The sequence below is a fragment of the Rhinoderma darwinii genome, chromosome 1 (genome assembly GCF_050947455.1).
Source record: "Rhinoderma darwinii isolate aRhiDar2 chromosome 1, aRhiDar2.hap1, whole genome shotgun sequence".
NCBI classification, from domain to species: Eukaryota; Metazoa; Chordata; class Amphibia; order Anura; family Rhinodermatidae; genus Rhinoderma; species Rhinoderma darwinii.
In genome coordinates this window covers 80,440,587-80,461,830 of record NC_134687.1, presented here as the reverse complement: position 1 = coordinate 80,461,830, position 21,244 = coordinate 80,440,587, and the positions used below count along the sequence as shown (strand labels likewise).

The 21,244-nt window shown below is 39.7% G+C and overlaps 1 protein-coding gene across 2 annotated transcripts in view; it reads left to right on the top strand.

Moving 5' to 3' along the window:
- The window catches only part of SGCZ (sarcoglycan zeta), a 982,319-nt gene that overhangs the window by 247,479 nt on the left and 713,596 nt on the right, over positions 1-21,244 (top strand). Inside the window, exon 2 of one of the 2 annotated variants that reach the window (XM_075860061.1) lies at positions 9,613-9,694. The exons of the other annotated variant lie outside the window; for it this stretch is intronic. The gene's annotated coding sequence lies outside the window, so the exon portion shown is untranslated. The remainder of the gene's footprint in view (positions 1-9,612; positions 9,695-21,244) is intronic. 2 annotated transcript variants of the gene reach the window in all.

Below are 21,244 nucleotides of genomic sequence, written 5' to 3'. Positions count from 1 at the left end.
CCATCTGTCAAGCATGGTGGAGGTAATGTGATGGTCTGGGGTTGCTTTCGTGCTGGTAAAGTGGGAGATTTGTACAAGGTAAAAGGGATTTTGAATAAGGAAGGCTATCACTCCATTTTTCAACGCCATGCCATACCCTGTGGACAGCGCTTGATTGGAGCCAATTTCATCCTACAACAGGACAATGACCCAAAGCACACCTCCAAATTATGCAAGGACTATTTAGGGAAGAAGCAGGCAGCTGGTATTCTATCTGTAATGGAGTGGCCAGCGCAGTCACCAGATCTCAACCCCATAGAGCTGTTGTGGGAGCAGCTTGACCGTATGGTACGCAAGAAGTGCCCATCAAGCCAATCCAACTTGTGGGAGGGGCTTCTGAAAGCATGGGGTGAAATTTCTCCCAATTACCTCAGCAAATTAACAGCTAGTATGCCAAAGGTCTGCAATGCTGTAATTGCTGCAAATGGAGCATTCCTTGACGAAAGCAAAGTATGAAGGAGAAAATTATTATTTGAAATAAAAATCATTATTTCTAACCTTGTCAATGTCTTGACTATATTTTCTAGTCATTTTGCAACTCATTTGATAAATATAAGTGTGAGTTTTCATGGAAAACACAAAATTGTCTGGGTGACCCCAAACTTTTGAACGGTAGTGTATATATATATACATGTATATATACACACACACACATATACATATATACATATATATATATATATATATATATATATATATATATAGCAAACAAGAAGGCAGCAGCACTCACACAAGAATAATCGACCAGGTGCCCAGCAAAACGTCCCGATCCTCGGACGTATTATAATATATAGAAGAAGAAACTTTGCAGCACTCCAACATGAAAAAGGTGGTGGTTTATTCACCAGCTGTTGTTTTGGATTGAATAAACCACCACCTTTTTCATGTTGGAGTGCTGCAAAGTTTCTTCTTCTATATATATATATATATATATATATATATATTTGGATCACACAAGCACCACAAATTTTAACAGCCCATTCCAACAAAATGAAACAAAACGTGTATACAGGTGCAAGAACGCCTGTGACAGCAAATATACAGCACACAAAAAAATGGCGACAGCACACTGCGAACACTATTGTCACCTAAACCGCTAAATATGTTTGTTGGAATGTGCTGTTAAGACTTTTGAGTTGTTTGTGTGATCCATATATGTGGGGTTAGTGACTGCCTCCATTATTGATCTTGTACTCCTCCCATTCTGCCCTGGGTGATTTTAATTTGTTTAATGCTGGTTCCTACCATCCCCAGGTATATGTAGGGCTAGTCCCAGTGATGTGCAGAGTGTATGTGCAGAGTAGGTCCCCACCTATGGAGGACACCTTGTTGTGTCAGGTGGGCAAACACTTTTTGATCAAAACCGTGCACTAAGAACCTCCCTATTGTAAGTAGATTTAGCATGTGTATATATATGCATATTTATATTTAGCCGGTTTAGGTGACATTAGTGTTTGCAGTGTGCGCCATATATATATATATATATATATATATATATATATATATATATATATATATACACACACAGACACACACTAGTCCTTCTCAATGAATTTGAATATCATCAAAAAGCTAATTTATTTCAGTAATTCAATTGAAAAAGTGAAACTCGTATATTATATAGATTTATTACACAAAGAGTGATTTTTTTTCCAGCATTTTTTCTTTTAATGTTGAGGATTATGGCTAACAGTTCATGAAAACCTAAAATTTAGTCTCTCAGAAAATTTTAACATTCGGTAAAAGTTCAAGATTGTAGACTCGTGGTGTCACACTCTAATCAGCTAAATAATACACAATACACCTGCAAATGTTTCCTAAGCCTTTAAAAGGACTGGTCTGTTGCCCAGTGGTCCAAAGTCCTGTTTTCAGATGGAAGTAAATTTTGCATTTCATTTGGAGATCAAGGTCCCAGAGTCTGGAGGAAGAGTGGAGATGCGTCAATCCAAGTTATTTGCGGTCCAGTGTGAAGTTTCCACAGTCAGTGATGGTTTGGGGAGCCATGTCATCTGCTGGTGTTGGTCCACTGTGATATATCAAGTCAACGCAGCCGTCTAGCAGGAAATTTTCGAGCACTTCATGCTTCCCTCTGCTGACCAGCTTTATGGAGATGCTGATTTCATTTTCCAGCGGGACTTGGCACCTGCCCACACTGCCAAAAGTACCAATACCTGGTTTAATAACCACTCGATCACTGACATTGATTTTAAGTACCCTATGTATTTATTTTACAAGGTTATGTAGGAGAACATATATATTTTTGTTAACATTAAATTCCTTGAGTTTAATGTCCAATACCTAAGAATATGTACTACAAGAAATTAATTTGGAACAACAACAAATTAAGTGCATTTTTGCTCAATATATGTTTAAGGAAGATGTAAATATAAGGGCCAGTTCTAAGCCAACTAAATAAAAGAGCTCTTTTACCTGAATGAAGAAAAAAAAGCAAAAAAACATAATTTGTCTACAATATAGTCTGACTATTACACCATATACTACACTTTAGACCAGTAGTGGTCAACCCAACCTCAAAATTTTAAGAGCGCCTCACATCCCATTTTGACTATATTAAAGAGCTACACATTCCATTTAGCCAGAGCCTGGTCAAGGCATGCACACATATAGGACTTTTTTGCACAGCTTTGTTTCTGGTGGGCATATATCTATGAGGCAAACTTAGGTATATATACATCAACAGATATGTGCGCACACATCACAACTTTTGGAGATGGGAAAGAGTGCCGCCGTAACAGATGAGGAAAGAGAGAATCTCCGCATACAGGAGCACTCATGCCTGATCAATTTCCCTGGGGAATACAGTTGCTTCGTATAACTTTGCTTTACCCAAGGCTGCAAGATTTACAAACAACCCAAAGGGTGAACTTCTACAATACGAAAAGAGTGTAAAATACATTTTATCGCAAAGAAGAAACACAAACTGTGAAACATTCACAGCTCGGATATACAAAATAGAAGTCTTCTCAGGGCCTGTAAAAATGTTCTTACCCAAGTAGGCTATAAAAGTAGAAGACTAAGACAAGACAACATGAGCACGAGACTAGATACAAGGAACAAAAAATGGGACAAGAAAGTCCAGGAGAATAGAATGAAATTCATCCAAGGATTTGAATTGTATCCAAGGAGACAACGTTTTCAAAAGTGCTAACTTTGCTGATTTCAAAAAATTATTGACTTCTACAGAGAGTACAACTCTCAGCGAGGACTTCCCTTTGTGCATTTATTTGATGTCCTGATTTATGTATTAATTTATCATTTAAATAACCAAAATCTAAAAATGCAGCTCACATAAAAGCTTTCTCTTTTTACTAGCAAATTCTATTTTATGTTCCTCTGCAAATTAAAACAATAAGAGGACACATTTTTTGGTCAATAATGTCTAGATTCCACTTTAAATTATGAAGCATGAAATGTTTTAGACATTTGTATGACATAGTGACTCCAACCAGTGGCTCTCCAGTTGATGGAAAATTCCCAACACACCCTGGCAGTTTCAGGCTATATGTGAAGGATTTCCCTGACACAGCTTCTGTGTCGACGCCCGCGGTTAATCAGCCTGCATCTGTTCCTAGGTATGCTAGAGTGACTCGATCTGCTGCCATTCAGGCTGGTAGGCTGAGGAGTGGGAGAGCCTATCGCAGCCTGGCCAGACGGTTCTAGCTCCCACCCTTGGTCTACTTATACCTTAATTTGCTGCTTGTCCTTTGCCTGTGATTCTCTTGCTTTCCTGGCTCTGCTGTTCCTGCTGTTACCATTGACCTCTGCTTCATATTGACCCTGGCTTGACTGACTATTCTCATGCTCTGAATTTGTTACCACGTACACTCCTGGTTCTGACTCGGCTCGTCCACTACTCTGTTGCTGACGGTGTTGCCGTGGGCAACTGCCCCACATTCCTTTGCTTTTGTGTTCCCTTGTCTTGTTTGTCTGTCGTGCACATATTAAGCGTAGAGACCGTCGCCCAGTTGTACGCCATCGCCTAGGACAGGCTGTGCAAGTAGGCAGGGACTGAGTGGCGGGTAGATTAGGGCTCACCTGTCTGTCTCCCTATCCTGATATTACACTATATAGCAAGGATATAAAATACAAAGATTTGCCCAGCAATTATTTCTGCATATGTTCACAAATTACTTTAGTTGTCCTCCACAAAGTCCCAAGTCTGTGGTTAGACCCTGCCAGGCTTGTGCCTGTTGTGACTAAGTTCCATGGCTGAATATCCAGACTTCTTATGATTGGTTATTTGATTTGCACTGCATGTCTTGAGGAACAACTGATCATTCTTAAGTTGTATTTTCTGGAAGTAAATAACTACAATTTGCAGTGGAGTATGAACATAGCAATTCAATTTTATAATTTCTAGCAGGTGCACGCTACAGGAACTATGTCCCATTGACTATTGTCTAAGCATTAAAGACGGCAACCACAAGCTGACTATGCCCATGTGATACTGAGAAAGGCTGTGCAGGCTTTTCTCATTATATAATGTGCTACGTTACTATAACTTTATGCACATTCCACACAACTATTCACATTTATGGTAAAAATTGAATGACTTTGTCTTAAGCACTGGTACAGACTATTGAGTGGGTAATTTGTACTTGTTCACAATATAATCACATACAATACTGGCTAGTATGCACATTTTACTATAAGCAGAGGCGTAGCTAGGTTCTCCAGCACCCGGGGCAAATATTCAGATTGGCGCCCCCCCCAACTTATTTCCCGACATCTCCTTCCCCCTCGCCATGTTTTCTTTCCCTACCAATCAATGAGATGTAATTTTTTGTTCACAATTTTTTTTAATGTAACTCGAGTATAAAAGCATTTTTACACTTTACAAGCAATATAGTTATATAATGTAATTAACATAAAAATAAATTAAAAGAAAATATATTAAAGAGGCCACACACAGCCCCCTGTAGATAGCGCCACACAGCCCCTCTCTTGTAGATAGTGCCACACACAGTCCCCTGTAGATAGTGCCACACACAGCCCCCAGTAGATAGTGCCACACACAGCCCCCCTTGTAAATAGTGGCACACAGCCCCCCTTGCAAATAGGGCCACACACATACCGCTGCCCCTTTGTAAATAGCGCCACACTCCCCCCCTTGTAAATAGTGCCACATTCCCCCCCTTGTACTTAGCTCCACACTGTGAACAGACCGGTGAGCAGTAGCCTACCGCTACCACTCTCCGCTCTGCCTGGTGTGACTTACCGGAGGAGCCGAGGAGGTCATGCAGCGCAGGCAGCGGCTGAGTTTCTTCTGACGAGGGTTGGTGACAGCCAGGGCCGGCCTTAGGTTGGATGGCGCCCTGTGCAGGACTCTCTATTGTCGCCCCCTACACAAACCAAAAATGAACCACATATATGGACACGCTGGAACATATATACTGTACATACATAAAGATAGATATTTAGACATACAGGCAAATATACATACACACATTCTGGAATATATACATACAGGTAAATATATAGACGTACAAACACATATACGCACACACACCGGCAGATAAATACACAGACAGGAACATATACAAATACATAAAAGGCACAAATATACAAGCACAAAGACACATTTACAAACAGACCCACATATACCCACACAGGCACATATGTACACAGCACAGATAATGTAGTAGATGTTACCTGCAGTCCTATGTAACACCACAGATAACACAGTGATAACTCTCTGAGTACAGATAATGTAGCAGATGTTACCTGCAGTCCTAGGTAACACCACAGATAACACAGTGATAACTCTCTGATTACAGATAATGTAGCAGATGTTACCTGCAGTCCTATGTAACACCACAGATAACACAGTAATAACTCTCTGAATACAGATAATGTAGCAGATGTTACCTGCAGTCCTAGGTAACACCACAGATAACACAGTGATAACTCTCTGATTACAGATAATGTAGCAGATGTTACCTGCAGTCCTATGTAACACCACAGATAACACAGTGATAACTCTCTGAGTACAGATAATGTAGCAGATGTTACCTGCAGTCCTATGTAACACCACAGATAACACAGAGATAACTCTCTAAATACAGATAGTAGTGTTACCTGCAGTGCTATGTAACACCACAGATAACACAGTGATAACTCTCTGAGTACAGATAATGTAGTAGCTGTTGCATGCAGTCCTATGTAACACCACAGATAACACATTGTAGCAGAGCTGAGATTGTAATTTAGCACAATGTGTTATCTGTGTTGTTACATAGGACTGCAGGCAACAGCTACTACATTATCTGTAATCAGAGTTATCACTGTGCTATCTGTGGTGTTACATAGGACTGCAGGTAACACTACTATCTGTATTTAGAGAGTTATCACTGTGTTATATGTGGTGTTACATAGGACTGCAGGTAACACTACTACATTATCTGTACTCAGAGAGATATCACTGTGTTATCTGTGGTGTTACATAGGACTGCAGGTAACATCTACTATCTGTATTTAGAGAGTTATCACCGTGTTATCTGTGGTGTTACATAGGACTGCAGGCAACACTACTACATTATCTGTAATCAGAGCGTTATCACTGTGTTATCTGTGGTGTTACATAGGACTGCAGGTAACACTACTACATTATCTGTACTCAGAGAGTTATCACTGTGTTATCTGTGGTGTTACACAGGACTGCAGGTAACATCTACTACATTATCTGTACTGTGTAGCAGAGCTGAGATTGTAATTTAGCACACAGTACAGATAATGTAGTAGATGGTTCCCTGCAGTCCTATGTAACACAACAGATAACACAGTGATAACTCTCTGAGTACAGATAATGTAGTAGATGTAAGAGACAAACACATGCAGAGACACAGAGAGACAGAGACAGACACACAGACACACAGACACACAGACAGACAGACAGACAGACAGACAGACACACACACACACACACACACACACTGTAACATATACACATACAAACACAGAGACACACATTACACATTACACACTACACACACACTCACCATGTCTCCTTGCTGACAGGTCAGGACGGGCTGTGTGTGGGCGGAGCTTCCTCTCTGCTTCTCGGCATGTGTGCAGAGCACAGAGTAGAGGCAGATGCTGGAAGGCTGCAGCACGGGAGTGGACCTGTCCCCTGACCTGAGTCATCTGACCTCATGTCACCGACGTGTGGTCAGGTGACTGGACTGGTCCACTCCCTGGCCGTCACAGACCCCAGTCAGAACGCCGTAATGTCCTGGCTCTTCCTAAGCTGCTGCAGGTGTCCGACATACGGGACGCCTGTCAGCAGCGATCAGCTGCTCTTCGGCGCCCCCCTTCCCTATCCTCCGGGTTGCGCCCGGGGCACGTGCCCCGCCTGCCCCCCCCTAGCTACGCCCCTGCTATAAGTATCAAATTTTATTTTAATACACATTCTTCCACTTCTTTTTCTGCACAAGGCGGCGAAGGAGAATGTAGACTTTCATTCAGGCCATGATTTTCCATTATCTATATCTTGGCTCTTAAATACTCTAACGTTAAATTCAAAGTGACAAGAAACTTTAACTTGACTTTTTCAATAGCTTTTGTGGTGTGATATCATGCTGCAGCAAATGATCAGAGTCAAGTTAAACTTTGCTACATCTGTATGGTTGATTTAACCCCTTAATACCAGCCTATTTTAGGCCTTAATGACCAAACTATTTTTATGTTTTTCCATCGTCTCATTCAAGAGCTATAACTTTTTTATTTTTGCGTCGACATAGCTGTATCAGGTCTTGTTTTTTTGTGGGACAAGTTGTATTTTTTAAGAGCAACATTTTGGGGTATATAGAATTTATTGATTAATTTTTATTAACTATTTTTCAGGGGGGGGAAAGAAAAAACCCCAGCAATTTCGCCAGACTTTTTCTGCATCCTAAATTTACGCAGTTTACCGTGTGGTATAAATAACACAATAACTTTATTCAGCGGGTTGTTATGATTGCAATGATACCAACATTTATATAGATTTATGTTTTGCTGCTTTTACACAGTAAAAACACTTTTTTTTCTAAATGATTTGTTTTTGTGTCTCCATATTTGAAGAGCCATAACTTTTTTATTTTTCTGCCAATTCAGCTGTTTGAGGGCTTTTTTTTTTTATGCAGGAAGACTTGTAGTTATTATTGGTACCATTTTGGAGTACATGCGACTTTTTGATCACTTTTTATCACATTTTTTTACTTATTTTATTTTTGACGGCATTCGCCGAGCGGTTTAAATAATGTTATAATCTTATAGTTGGGGTTGTTATGGACGTGGCGATACAAAATATGTGTAACTTTTTTTTTGTTTGTTAATAATAAAGCATTTTGTAAGGGGAAAAAGTGGGTTTTTAAATTTTTTTTCACGTTTACATTTTTTATTAACAATATTAAACTTTTTTTTTTAATAGTCCCACTAGGGAACTTCACTATGCGATCATCCAATCGCTTTTATAATACAGTGCAATACTTCTGTGTCGTCTTCGGAGATTTATTGTCTCCCTGCTCTGTTTATTTATTATGATGCAGTGTCGTAAAAAGGCAATTGCATCAGAATAAAGCCCGTTATTGGCCGCCGTAAAAACACTAATGGGTGGTCACTAATGGGTTAAAATGAATAACCACTAAAGTTACATTGATACATAAATGAAGCAAAAAAAAATAAAATTGTGTAAAAAATAAATAAAGATATGAAAGATATATACTGTAGACATACACTGAAAACAACATAATAGGCAAATTATGTGTGTGGAAAGAAAAGATGAACTGAAAGGAGCGGAAGAGAGAATGTACAACAGACGAATATTGCATGTGTATGATAAAAAAAATGAAAGCCTTTAGTTCGTGCGCATGGAGCCCTCTCATGTTAGTTAATGTCCATGTAGTTCTGCACTTCTCTTGGACCATAGATACTGCATGAAAATAATGGTTGTCTTGAGAGGCACCCTGTCAGTCTACAATACCATCCCCCCTGCCATCTGCTGATTCACTCTCAGCAGTCCCCTTGTTGGTTTCTAGTAAGCGTATGTGCACACAACGGAATAAGCATGTGGATTTGGATGCAGATTCTGTTCCAAAGTCTGAGTCGGAATCTGCATAAACTATTTCTTCCATTGTTGTCAAATTGTTTTTCAAAATTAGAAAATACATAGCGGAAAAAAAAGTAGTGACAGTTAACGTCTTAACGTGGATTCTGTGTGAAAACTGCGTCTGGTAGCCATATGGGAATTAGTGCCATTAAATGGGTTTAATCTGCGTGAGGATCCGCAGCAGGTGAAACTGCAAATCCGCGGTAGAAATCCGAGGGTCAGCCTTGAATTTCTGTCAAGAATTCAAAAAAGAAACAAAAAGAAAGCAAATTTGCGATGGAATTTTTCTATCTAAAAACCTGTCCAACCTAAGAGGGCTCAGTCTGAAACAAGATTATCCAAACTGGTTTTTGTTTCATATGATACAGTAACACCACCCAACAATGTGTAACAAAAAACAAACAAAAAGGTATTATACTGTAGATACTGAAAAACAACATGATTGTATATGTTTTTTGTTACAGGCTGTTATCATGCATTCAGTGACTCAGTGACTCAGAACCTTTGGACTGGTGATCCTGGGGATGAAACTATACATCGATTGTGGTATGTATTTTATTTATAGAAAGTACATAAAATACAAAAGGCTTCTGTATTAGGTAAAATGGAAATGCATCCTGTACTTACTTCTTATACTACAATATGCATTAAAGGGTCAGTAAAAATATAGCAGAAAGACTGTAAAAGTGCAGCTTATAGTAAAATCTGCCAATATCATTCCCAAATATTCAAGTAAATGTTTCCGGATGGACAAAAGACCCTTTTAAACTGGCCAATTATCGGGCAAACAAGCGTTCATAGAACTCTGTGTAAACAGGGCAGCGATCAGCAGATGAACTAGCAAATGCTCGTTCATCAGTTGATCGTATCATTTTAAAAAACTACATTATTGTTGTCAGCAGCGCATCACCCGGTGTAATCAAGGAGACGTGCTGCCGACATGTTAATAATGTATGGGGACGAGAGATCGGAGTAACGAGCGCTCGTCCGCATACATAGCTCCTTGTGACAGGAGCAAACGAGCGCCGATCAACGAAGTGTCTCGTTGATCGCTGCTCATTGCTCTGGCCAAAATTGGCCAGTGTAAAGCGGGTATTACATTTGGCAATTATCGGACAAACGATCGTTCATAGAACGTTCGTTGACGATAAATTCCATGTGTAAACAGGGCAGCCATCAGCAGATGAACGAGCAACGCTTGTTCATCTGTTGATCGTACCGTTTTAAAAAAGTAAAATATTATCGTTGTCGGCAGCACATTTCCCTGTGGAACAGGGAGACGCGCTGCTGACATGATTATAATGTATGGGGACGATCGATCGGAGTAATAACCACTCCTGCCCATCCATAGCTCCGTGTGAAAGGAGCAAACGAGCGCTGATCAATGAGCTATCTCGTTGATCGGCACTCGCTGCAGTGGCCAAAATCGGCCAGTGTAATAGGGCCTTAAGAGGACCTTTAGAGCTGGATATATGGGGAGAGATACAGTATCTATTATAGATGGAAACATCTTGCTTCCTTTCAGTATTGTTGAAAACTATAGACAGCTTGAATAGCGGGATAGCAAATGTAGATACAATAGATTTGTGTTTTGTTAAAAAAAATAAAGAATAGGGCTAAATGTAATTACCAGGAAGAGTGCATAGACATTGTAGTGCATTTTTTTGTGTCTATGTGGCCCTTAAGTCAAGATCTCATGGGCACATTATGTATATCTGTATGTTTGCTGACACAATCACATCCATTTGATGAGCCTGTATATGCTTATGTATGCCATTCTCCCATAGGATCTCTGTATTGATATGTATGAGTAAGAAAACACCCAGACGTCCATACAGTATGGCACCTGAGAGTGTGACCTTTCTAGCTATGGATTTCTTTGCACCCGGGATGCTATTATTCTTATTATGTGACAGAGACTAACACCGATTCCTGTAGAGAAGTACACATTGTACTCATTTTAAATGTGAAGTCTGGATGACTGCTGTAGAATAAAATATTGTCATTATGAGTGCAGAGTTCAGTGATATCATTTTCTATTCTGTTTTATTCCTTTTCTGCATAGAGTACACCGGGTGGCATCCGAGATTTCTTTAACACCGTGTCCCCCTGCTACTAGTCTTAAAATGCCCCATGTGTGTCCTTACAGTAATGCCACACCATGAAGAGACTAATCTAAAACTTGTATTTCAAATCCCTGAAAGTTTTCTTGTCAATTTGTCATTACTCATACACACAGATTATGTAAAACAACATGTTATATTTTTAAACCAAAAAATATATGTTCAGCGAATGTACGTCTGCACAAGGATTAAATCTTCTTTCCCTATAGGATTTTTTTTTATTCCAGCTAAACTACATAAAAATATGTAAGAAAAACTTAATCCAGAGCCTTAATGGCACTGGCACTACCAGACTGCAATGTATATTCTGGTTATTCAGGAGGCAAAACTCCACTCAATAAATTCCAGTCATGTTTTTTCTTGTACTACTAGGTATACCTCATTGATGTCAAGCACAGCAGGATATCCGGAGATTAAATATTTATATTCAGAATCCTCTAAAATATATGGAATGGCCAACCCCAAATTTCAGTTTTACAAACTAATACAAGTTGTGTCAATCTATAAATATCTCTCTTAGGGAGATGCTACCCAACTGTTCTGAGACACACACACACACACACACACACACACACACACACACACATTCATTAAGCACTGTACCCCAGTTTTCTGGTGTAGAAAAGTCACAATTTGTGCAAAAAAATAAAAATTGCGACGTTTGCATTTTTATTCTGCCTCCGCCCAGCAAACGTACTTTTGATTATGCCAGAAACTGATCGCTACCATAGATTTCCCAATCTGGGGCAAGGACTGCTAGAAATGTACCTCATTTTTCAGCGGCATGCACCTCCTAATAAATTAGGTCCATTTTACTTCACCGCTCTTTATATTAAGACCGCCATATGAAACACCAAACTTTTTAACCCCCCCATTAAGCTTGATCTTCTCACATGCATCTATGATATTGGTGGTAAATCCAACACACACTGATATTCATTTTTGTACAGCTGTATTTGTGGACAGCATTTTCTCTATCTAATTTATTTAGCTAAAAACAGGTTTGGACGAAGCAGAAGAAAAGCTTTCCAAAGCAGGTTTTCCAAGATCTAGTCTTGTTTTTGGTGAATAACATATGGAGGGAACATGGACAACAGGCATATGAAAAGCCCATATATAGATACATATACAGTCATGAGAAAGGAATCCCTGTAAAGTTACTTCTTTAAATTGTAATTTTATTAAGTTTAAAAAATTAACAAAGCGTACAGGGTACTGAAGAAGTATGTGCAAGTCTGGTATAGAAGAGAACCAGTACAGTGAGGTCACACATAATACAATGATAACTTACATGTATTGGTGTACAGAGTAAAGGCAGAATCACATAGAAGAACATTAAGCACAGCACAAAATGCTAAGGATTCAAAAGCAGAACAGCAAACATCCTGACATGCACAAACAGTAGTATTACACTGAAAACCTAGTCGGCCACAGCAATAGTAAGCATATACAGTACATAATACATATAGCTAGATACATATATATTATATATGCATATACAATGCATTCAAAAAGTCTTCAGACCCTTTCAATTTTTCCACATTTTGTTATGTTGAGGCCTTATGTTAAAATAAAAAAAAATCATGTTTTTTCCTCATCATTCTGCAGTCAATACCCCATAATGACAAAGTGAAAACGGAATGTTAGGACTCTTTGCTAATTTATTACCCTTTACTCAGTACTTAGTTGAAGCTCCCTTGGCAGGGATAACAGCCTCCATTCTTCTTGGGTATGATGCCATAAGGTTTGCACACTGGATTTGGGGATTTTCTGCCATTCTTCTCTGCAGATTCTCTGAAGCTCTGTCAGGTCGGATGGGGACCGTCGGTAGACAGCCATTTTTAGATCTCTGTAGAGATGTTCCATTGGGATCAAGTCAGGGCTCTGGCTGGGCCACTCAAGGGCATTCACAGAGTTGTCCCTAAGCCACTCCTGTGTCATCTTGGTTGTGTGCTTAGGGTAATTGTCTTGTTAGAAGGTGAACCTTCGGCCCAGTCTGAGGTCCAGAGCACTATGGATCAAGTCTTCATTCAGAATATCTCTGTACTTTTCTCCATTTGTCTTTCCTTCAATCCTGACCAGTCTCCCTGTCCCAGCCACTGAAAATAATCGCCACAGCATGATACTGCCACCACCATGCTTCACTGTAGGGATGGTATTGTGCAGATGATGAGCAGTGCCTGGTTTCCTCCAGACATGACGCTTAGAATTGAGGCCAAAAAGTTAAATCTTGTTTTCATTAGACCACAAAATCTTGTTTCTGGCAGTCCGAAAGTCCTTTAGGTGCTTTTTTCAAACTCAAGGTTGGATTTAATTTGTCTTTTACTGAGGAGAGGCTTCTTTCTAGCCACTCTGCCATAAAGTCCAGATTGGTGGAGTACTGCAGTGATGGTTGACCTTCTGGAAGTTTCTACCATCTGCACACAGGATCTTTGGAGCTCAGCCAGAGTGACCATTGGGCTCTTGGTCGCCCCTATTACCAAGGCCTTTCTCCCCTGATTACATAGTTTGGTGGAGCGACCAGCTCTAGGAAAAGTTGTTCCAAACTTCTTCCATTTAAGAATTATTGAGGCCACTGTGCTCTTGGGAACTTTCAGGGCAGCATAAATATATATGTGCCATTCTCCAGATCTGTGCTTCCACACAATTGTGTCTCTGAGCTCTACAGGAAGTTCTTTCCTCCTTATCGCTGATTTTGCTCTGATATGCATTGTCAGCTTTGAGACCTTATATAGACAGGGATTTGTCTTTCCAAATCATGTCCAATCAAATGAATTTACTACAGGTGCACTACAATCAATGTGTAGAAACATTTCACAGATAATCTAGAAAAATGGGAGGCCCCCAGAGCTAAATTTCAAGTGTATGACACTAAGGGTCTGAATACTTATGTCCATGAGAAATTTCAGTTTTTAATTTTGAATAAATTTGCAAAAATGTCTAAGATTCTGTTGTCATTATGGGGTATTGTGTGCAGAATAATTGGGAAAATTTTAATTTTATTTTATTTTAGCACAAGGCTTCAACATAACAAAATGTAAAAAAAGTTAAAGGGTCTGAATGCACTGTATACAACATAAGCAGGGCAAGTAGAGTATAAGCTTTCTTTAGTTTCAAACATATGTGGACATCTTTAGAGCCTGTGCACATTACATTTTAGCCCTATGTTTATGGGCCCTATGTTTATGGCCCTATAAAAGCTCCCGATGTACACCCTAAAAATGTCCATGGTTCACAGAATTGACCCTTAAACCGTGATAAACTATCACATCACAGGGCGGGAAGTGATTGAAAAGGGAATGCAATCTGACACAGGATTGGAAAAAAAGTAAGGTATATTACAATACCATACCTTTTTTATTTTTTGGAGGGGTCTATTACTGGGATACACACTATTTATCTTGGCAGGCTCAGCTTGCTGCCTGGATTAGCCCCTTTGTTGTCTACTCACTCAGAGAGCCAGACGCTACCATTGTTTGTAAGGGGAATGCTGTCTGATCCCGCCATCCAGGATGTGGGCGGGCAGAAGGGAAATTCTCCCCGTCTGAGCAGCGTGAGGATGCAGCAGCAGCAGCATGGATAGATTAAGGGGTCAATGCACATGTTCAGGAGGAGGGGCCCAAGAGGGTGGCAGAAGATGGGCCCGCTGCACTAATGCAGGATGCAAGATATCTGTCATCTTACCAGAGTGAATATAGTTATCTTTTGTGCTCTGCTTGGGGGCGGGAGGGGGGGGTGGGGGTTAGAGGCTATTGGCAGAACATGCAGGGTGAACCACTTGTTAATTCAGTTTCCCTCCGGGCTGGTTTGAGCCTAGACTCAAATTATTCTCAAAGACTCTATGATAGAATTAAGTATTTATAATTGTGAGCTAACTAGGTCCTGATGCAAAAAAAAGTAACCCAAATCATTGCATTTTCACCATTATGTTTTACAGTTGGTATCCAGTTCTTCTGGTGCAATTCTGTATTTGGTTTAGGCCAAACATGTCTCCTCGTACTGTGGCCAAGTAGCTCCATCTATTACATTGCCTGGTGTTTATATAAGTGTTCATGGGTAATCTTTTGTCTTGTCCTGATTTTCCTTCTAAACAGCAAATGTTTTCATGGGAAGTCCTTATTTTTCACATGACTGTACATAAACAAACAATGTAAAAAAAATTGTAGATTCCCATCTCAGACAAAGACAATCAATGATGTCAATTTCATGGGAGTTAACAAATTAAGTAAATTAATCCATTTGTGTGCTTTTGGAGTGTGGTTAGAAACCAAAGTATCTGGAGGAAACCCAGGCAAACATGGCAACATATTTGAACCCAGGACCCCAGTTTTACAAGGCAACAGTGATTACCACTGAGCCACTAAGATTGGTTAGAGCACTAAACATACAGGAACACCTTCTCCTGGGGCCGCACTGGAGACACATTAGGACCGCCTCCAGGATACCAGTTGCGCATCACTGATCTAGGACATATCATAAGCTAATTTTGACTGGATTTCTGATTTAACCTGTTAAAGACCCGTGACGAAAATGAACGTCCTGAACCTGGGGGCGATTTTTGGAGCGGGCTCACTCGCTGAGCCCGCTCCATACACCGCAGCTGTCAGCTGTGTATTACAGCTCACACGCTTCTCTAACGACAGGGAACAGTGACCACGCTGTTCCTGGCTGTTTAACTAGTTAAATGCCGTGATCAATAACTGTGCGGCATTTATACCGTAGAAGGAGGGGGCAGCCCCCTCCGACAGCCCAACTGTCCTCTCAAAGCATGATCGGGGGGTCGCATGGTTGTCATTGCAGCCCGGGGGCCTAATATACCCCCAGGTCTGCCTTCTGTCTGCCTCTGCTAAGCCATGTCTCTAGCCCTGTGAAAATTACAATATACTGCAATACATCTGACGATCGCTGGTTCAAGTCCCCTACGGGGACTAATAAAATGTGTAAAAAAAATACAAAATTAAAAGTTCCAAAAACCCCACTTTTCCCATTTTATCCCAAGGGCAATGTAAAAATGTATAATAATAATTGGTATCGCTGCATCCGCAAAAGTCCAAATTATTACAATATACCATTATTTAACTCGCACGGTGATGGTGTAAAATAAATGTAATGTTAAAACGCCCGAATCTTTGTTTTTCGATAAAAAATAAATAAAAAGTGATCAAAAAAATCGTATGTACCAAATACTGGTACCAATAAAGACTACAGCTCATCCCGCAAAAAATAAGCTCTCACATCACTCTATTGACGGAAAAATATAAACGTTATGGCTCTTAGAAGGCAGGGAGTGAAAAACTAAAACGTAAAAACAAAAAATGGCTGGGTCATTAAAGGGTTAAGTCCTTTAGGGATTCAAACTTTGCTATAGGATTGAGTAAGAGGGTAATAGTTGGAAATACAACATTTTATTAAACATAATTATTTAACGAACAACAATATATAAAACAGAATACTTGATATCACAATCTGATTTTCTATCTGTGGGACCTCTGCTAATTTATTAGTTATTTTGACAGTTATTTTGATTAAGATGGCTCTAAATAAACTAAAACCATTTGGGATATCTCAACATTTATATGTAGTTATTAAGAATCTCTTTTGATTTTGCAGAAAGCAAAAGCAAGGCGAATCATTGCCCAGTTGCCACTCATATGCATTTAAAATTGAAATCAACTTGACAGATTCCATTCATAATCCAGTTGACAACTTTGAAGAGTTGGAATAACTTCTTTACTGAAGAGGAGTTCAGCTGAGTTTATCCTCCATAAGCATCCTATGATTGATTTTCTTTGGGGATTGTCTTTTATATGAAGAAAATAATAATATTAAATTAATATTTTATAGTTCAGCTACATAGTTACATAGTTTGTACAGTTGAAAAGGGGAAGTAAAAAATGTCTACATATAGGAGCTGATATTTTTTTGTTCTAGGAAATTATCTAATCCTTTTTTAAAGCCATCTACTGTCCCTGCTGTGACCAGCTCCTGCGGTAGACTATCCCATAGATTCACAGTTCTCACAGTAAAGAAGGCTTCTCACCTCTATAGATTGAACCTTTTTTTCTCCAGACAGAGGGAGCGCCCCCTTGTATTTGGAGGGGGTTTTACATGGAACAGGATTTCACCATATTTTTTGTATGTGCCATTAATATATTTATATAAGTTAATCATGTCCCCCCTTAGTCGTCTTTTTTCAAGGCTAAATAGGTTTAGTTCTTTTAATCTTTCCTCATAACTTAGATTCTCCATGCCCCTTATTAGCTTTGTTGCTCTTCTTTGTATTTTTTCCAACTCCAGGGCATCCTTTCTATGAACTGGAGCCCAGAACTGAACTGCATATTCTAGATGAGGCCTCACTAATGCTTTGTAAAGTGGTAATATGACATCCCTGTCCCGCGAGCCCATGCCTCTTTTAATACACGACAATATCTTGCTGGCCCTTGAAGCAGCTGATTGACATTGCATGCTGTTATTTAGTTTATGATTTACAAGTACACCCAGATCCTTCTCAACAAGTGACTCCCCCAGTGTAGCTCACCCTAGGACATATGATGCATGCAGGTTGTTCGTACCAAGGTGCATAACCTTACATTTATCTACCTTAAACTTCATTTGCCAACTGGATGCCCAAACACTCAGTTTGTTTAAATCCGCTTGCAATTCACGAACATCTTCCATAGTCTGAACTATATTACATAGCTTGGTGTCATCTGCAAAAATAGAAATAGTGCTATTAATCCCATCCTCTATATCATTAATAAATAAGTTGAATAATAGTGGTCCCAGCACTGAACCCTGGGGTACACCACTTATAACCGGGGACCATTCAGAGTAGGAATCATTGACCACAACTCTCTGGAGACGGTCCTTGAGCCAATTCTCATTCCAATTACAAACTATATTTTCTAAACCTATAGTCCTTAATTTACCCATTAGACGTCTATGAGGGACAGTGTCAAATGCCTTTGCAAAGTCCCAAAAACACTATATCCACAGCGGCCCCTCTGCCTAGGCTTCTGCTCACCTCTTCAGAAAAACAAATCAGGTTGGTTTGACAGCTTCTGTCCTTAGTAAAACCGTGCTGGCTGTCACTTGTAATATTATTTATTGTCACAAAATTCTGTATATAGTCCCTCAATAGCCCCTCAAACATTTTCCCCACAATGGATGTTAAGCTTACTGGTCTATAATTACCCGGGGAAGACCTAGAGCCCTTTTTGAAAATAGGCACCACATTTGCCCTGCGCCAGTCCCTTCGCACTATACCAGTCACTAAAGAATCTCTAAATATTATGAAGAGGAGGACAGAAATAACTGAACTAAGCTCCTTAAGAACTCTAGGGCGTAACCCATCTGGTCCTGGGGCCTTGTGTACGGTTTTTTTAATTTAATTTAGCTTGCACCATATCTACATTCATCCAATTCAGTATATATCAACAGATATATTAACAGCACTGGCACCAGCTACATCAGCTGTTCTTTCTTCTGTTGTATATACAGAGCTGAAGAACCCATTTAGTATCTCAGCCTTCTCTTGATCCCCTGTGACCAACTCCCCATTACCACTATCTAGGGGTCCTACATGTTCAGACCTTGGCTTTTTTGCATTTATATACTTGAAGATTTTTTGGGGATTTGTTTTACTATCCTTGGCCACCTGCCTTTCATTTTGTATTTTTGCTGATTTTATTACCTTTTTACAGATTTTATTAAGCTCTTTATATTTTACAAAGGCTACAGCTGTACCCTCAGATTTGTATTTTTCAAATGCCCCTTTTTTGTCATGTATTGCCCTTTTTACAGAAGGTGTAAGCCATGTGGGGTTTAATTTTAGTCGTTTATACTTGTTACCTATAGGAATAAATTTTGCACAATAATTACCCTAAGTAGATTTGAAAATCTCCCATTTATCATTTGTACCATTATTTGACATTAGTTCTTCCCAGTCTATATCCTCAATTGCAGCCCTCATCCTGGGGAAATTGGCCTTCTTAAAATTAAGTGTTTTTGCCCTCCCAGCCTGTGTTTGTTTTTTACAGTATAGGTAAAATGTAACTATATTGTGATCACTGTTACCGAGGTTTTCACGAATATTGACGTTCCCAACAAGCTCTGCATTATAAGAAATGACCAGATCCAACAGAGCTTCACCTCTAGTTGGGTCTTCCACAAACTGGCCCATAAAATTTTCCTGCAGCAGGTTGAGGAAATGTCTCCCCTTTGCAGTTGAAGCCGAACCATGACACCAATTAATATCCCGGTAATTAAAATCCCCCATTATCACTACAGTACCAGCCTGTGCAGCCCGCTCCATCTGTTTATATAGCTGACCTTCCATCTCCTCAGTTATATTGGCGGGTCTATAGATTACACCAAAAGTAATTTTTTTAGTGTTTACCTCCCTTTGTAATTCCACCCACAAGGTTTCAACCTCCTCACAATCTTCACCCTCTAATGTCTCATTCACACTCACCTTCATATCGCTTCTCACATACAGACATACACCACCGCCTTTCCTATTCGCCCTGTCTTTCCGAAACAGTGTAAAACCCTGTAGATTTACAGCCCAATCATGTGAAGAGTCAAGCCATGTTTCAGCAACACCAACTATATCTATATTTTCTTCCAGTACCAAGGCCTCCAGCTCCCCCATTTTGCTTGCTAGACTTCTGTCATTTGTGAACATAAGCTTTAACTTGCCTTTAAATGTTTCACTTTCAGTATCAGAAATGTGATTATTTGACATTATTTGGGCCTTTTTGTTTTTCACTGCTGTTTTGTAATGAAAGGATCTCCTTCTCTTGTTTACTAGTCCTCTCCCCACAGTCTGTTTCTCCCCCCACCAATATAGTCTGACCCCTCTCTAACCTAACTACCTCTTTATTTTCTACATTGGCCTCCCTCCTCAACCCTAGTTTAAAAACTCCGCCACCCCAGCTAGAATTCTCTCCCCCATTTACAGTTGTATGTAAAATAGTCTTATTTAAATACACTTGTATTTCTCAAAAACTTTTTGCATTTTAATAACATTGCTAATGCTTTCAGAACTTCTCCACACAAACAAAACTTTAAAATGCATGCGCTAAGAATCCATGTATAAATATAACAATACGTTTGCGCTGCCAGGGGCTGCACAAAAAGCCGTCTCAGGTCTGCATGCTGCACACAGATTATTTGATATATCAATTTCAACCTAAAAGGAATTTACTCCTGAAATAAAAGAAGTCCCATTATCTGTCTTGTTTGGCATGATGTTAAATATTATATTCAGATGAGTCCCAGTTATATTTTTTTCTAGGAAAGATTGGTGACAGTGTCTTACTGGAGTACCTGGAACCCATCAGAGGAAATAATTCTTGGGGCCCACCATTCATCTATATAGAAATAATGCGATCACTCTTGATTGTGTAGTAAAACACGTATGGTGAAGTAAAGACCAATATTACCACCATATAGTAACCATATAATGATAGATACCAGCTCCACACAGGCGCTCTGCAGACCATATTAGTGAATACAGTTCATTGAAGTCCAGTGACTCACAGGTGACGTCTTCTCAGATTAGAGTCGCTCACTTTCCATTTACTTATTTATCCAGCCAAGACTCCATGACAAATTCTTCCAGCCACAACTCACACTTGCAGAATTTGCAACAACATTTTTGGCTCCAGATGGAAATAATGCCCCCTCATTGCGCATCACACTGTAATAATACTCCCCTTTAGGCCACACACAGTAATAGTGCTTCTTTTAGTGCCCCACACAGTATTAGGGGCCCTAAAAAGTAATAGTGCTCCATTTAGGCCCCACACAGTAATGGTTCCCCAAACAGTAATAGTGCCCCCTTTAGACCTCAAACAGTTATAGTGTCCTTTTGTACTCCCTACAAAGGAATGCCTCCATATGTGTTCCCTCACAGTAGCACTTTTGTACCTTTATTTAGCAGTAAGGTCCCCATCTCACCATACACTCA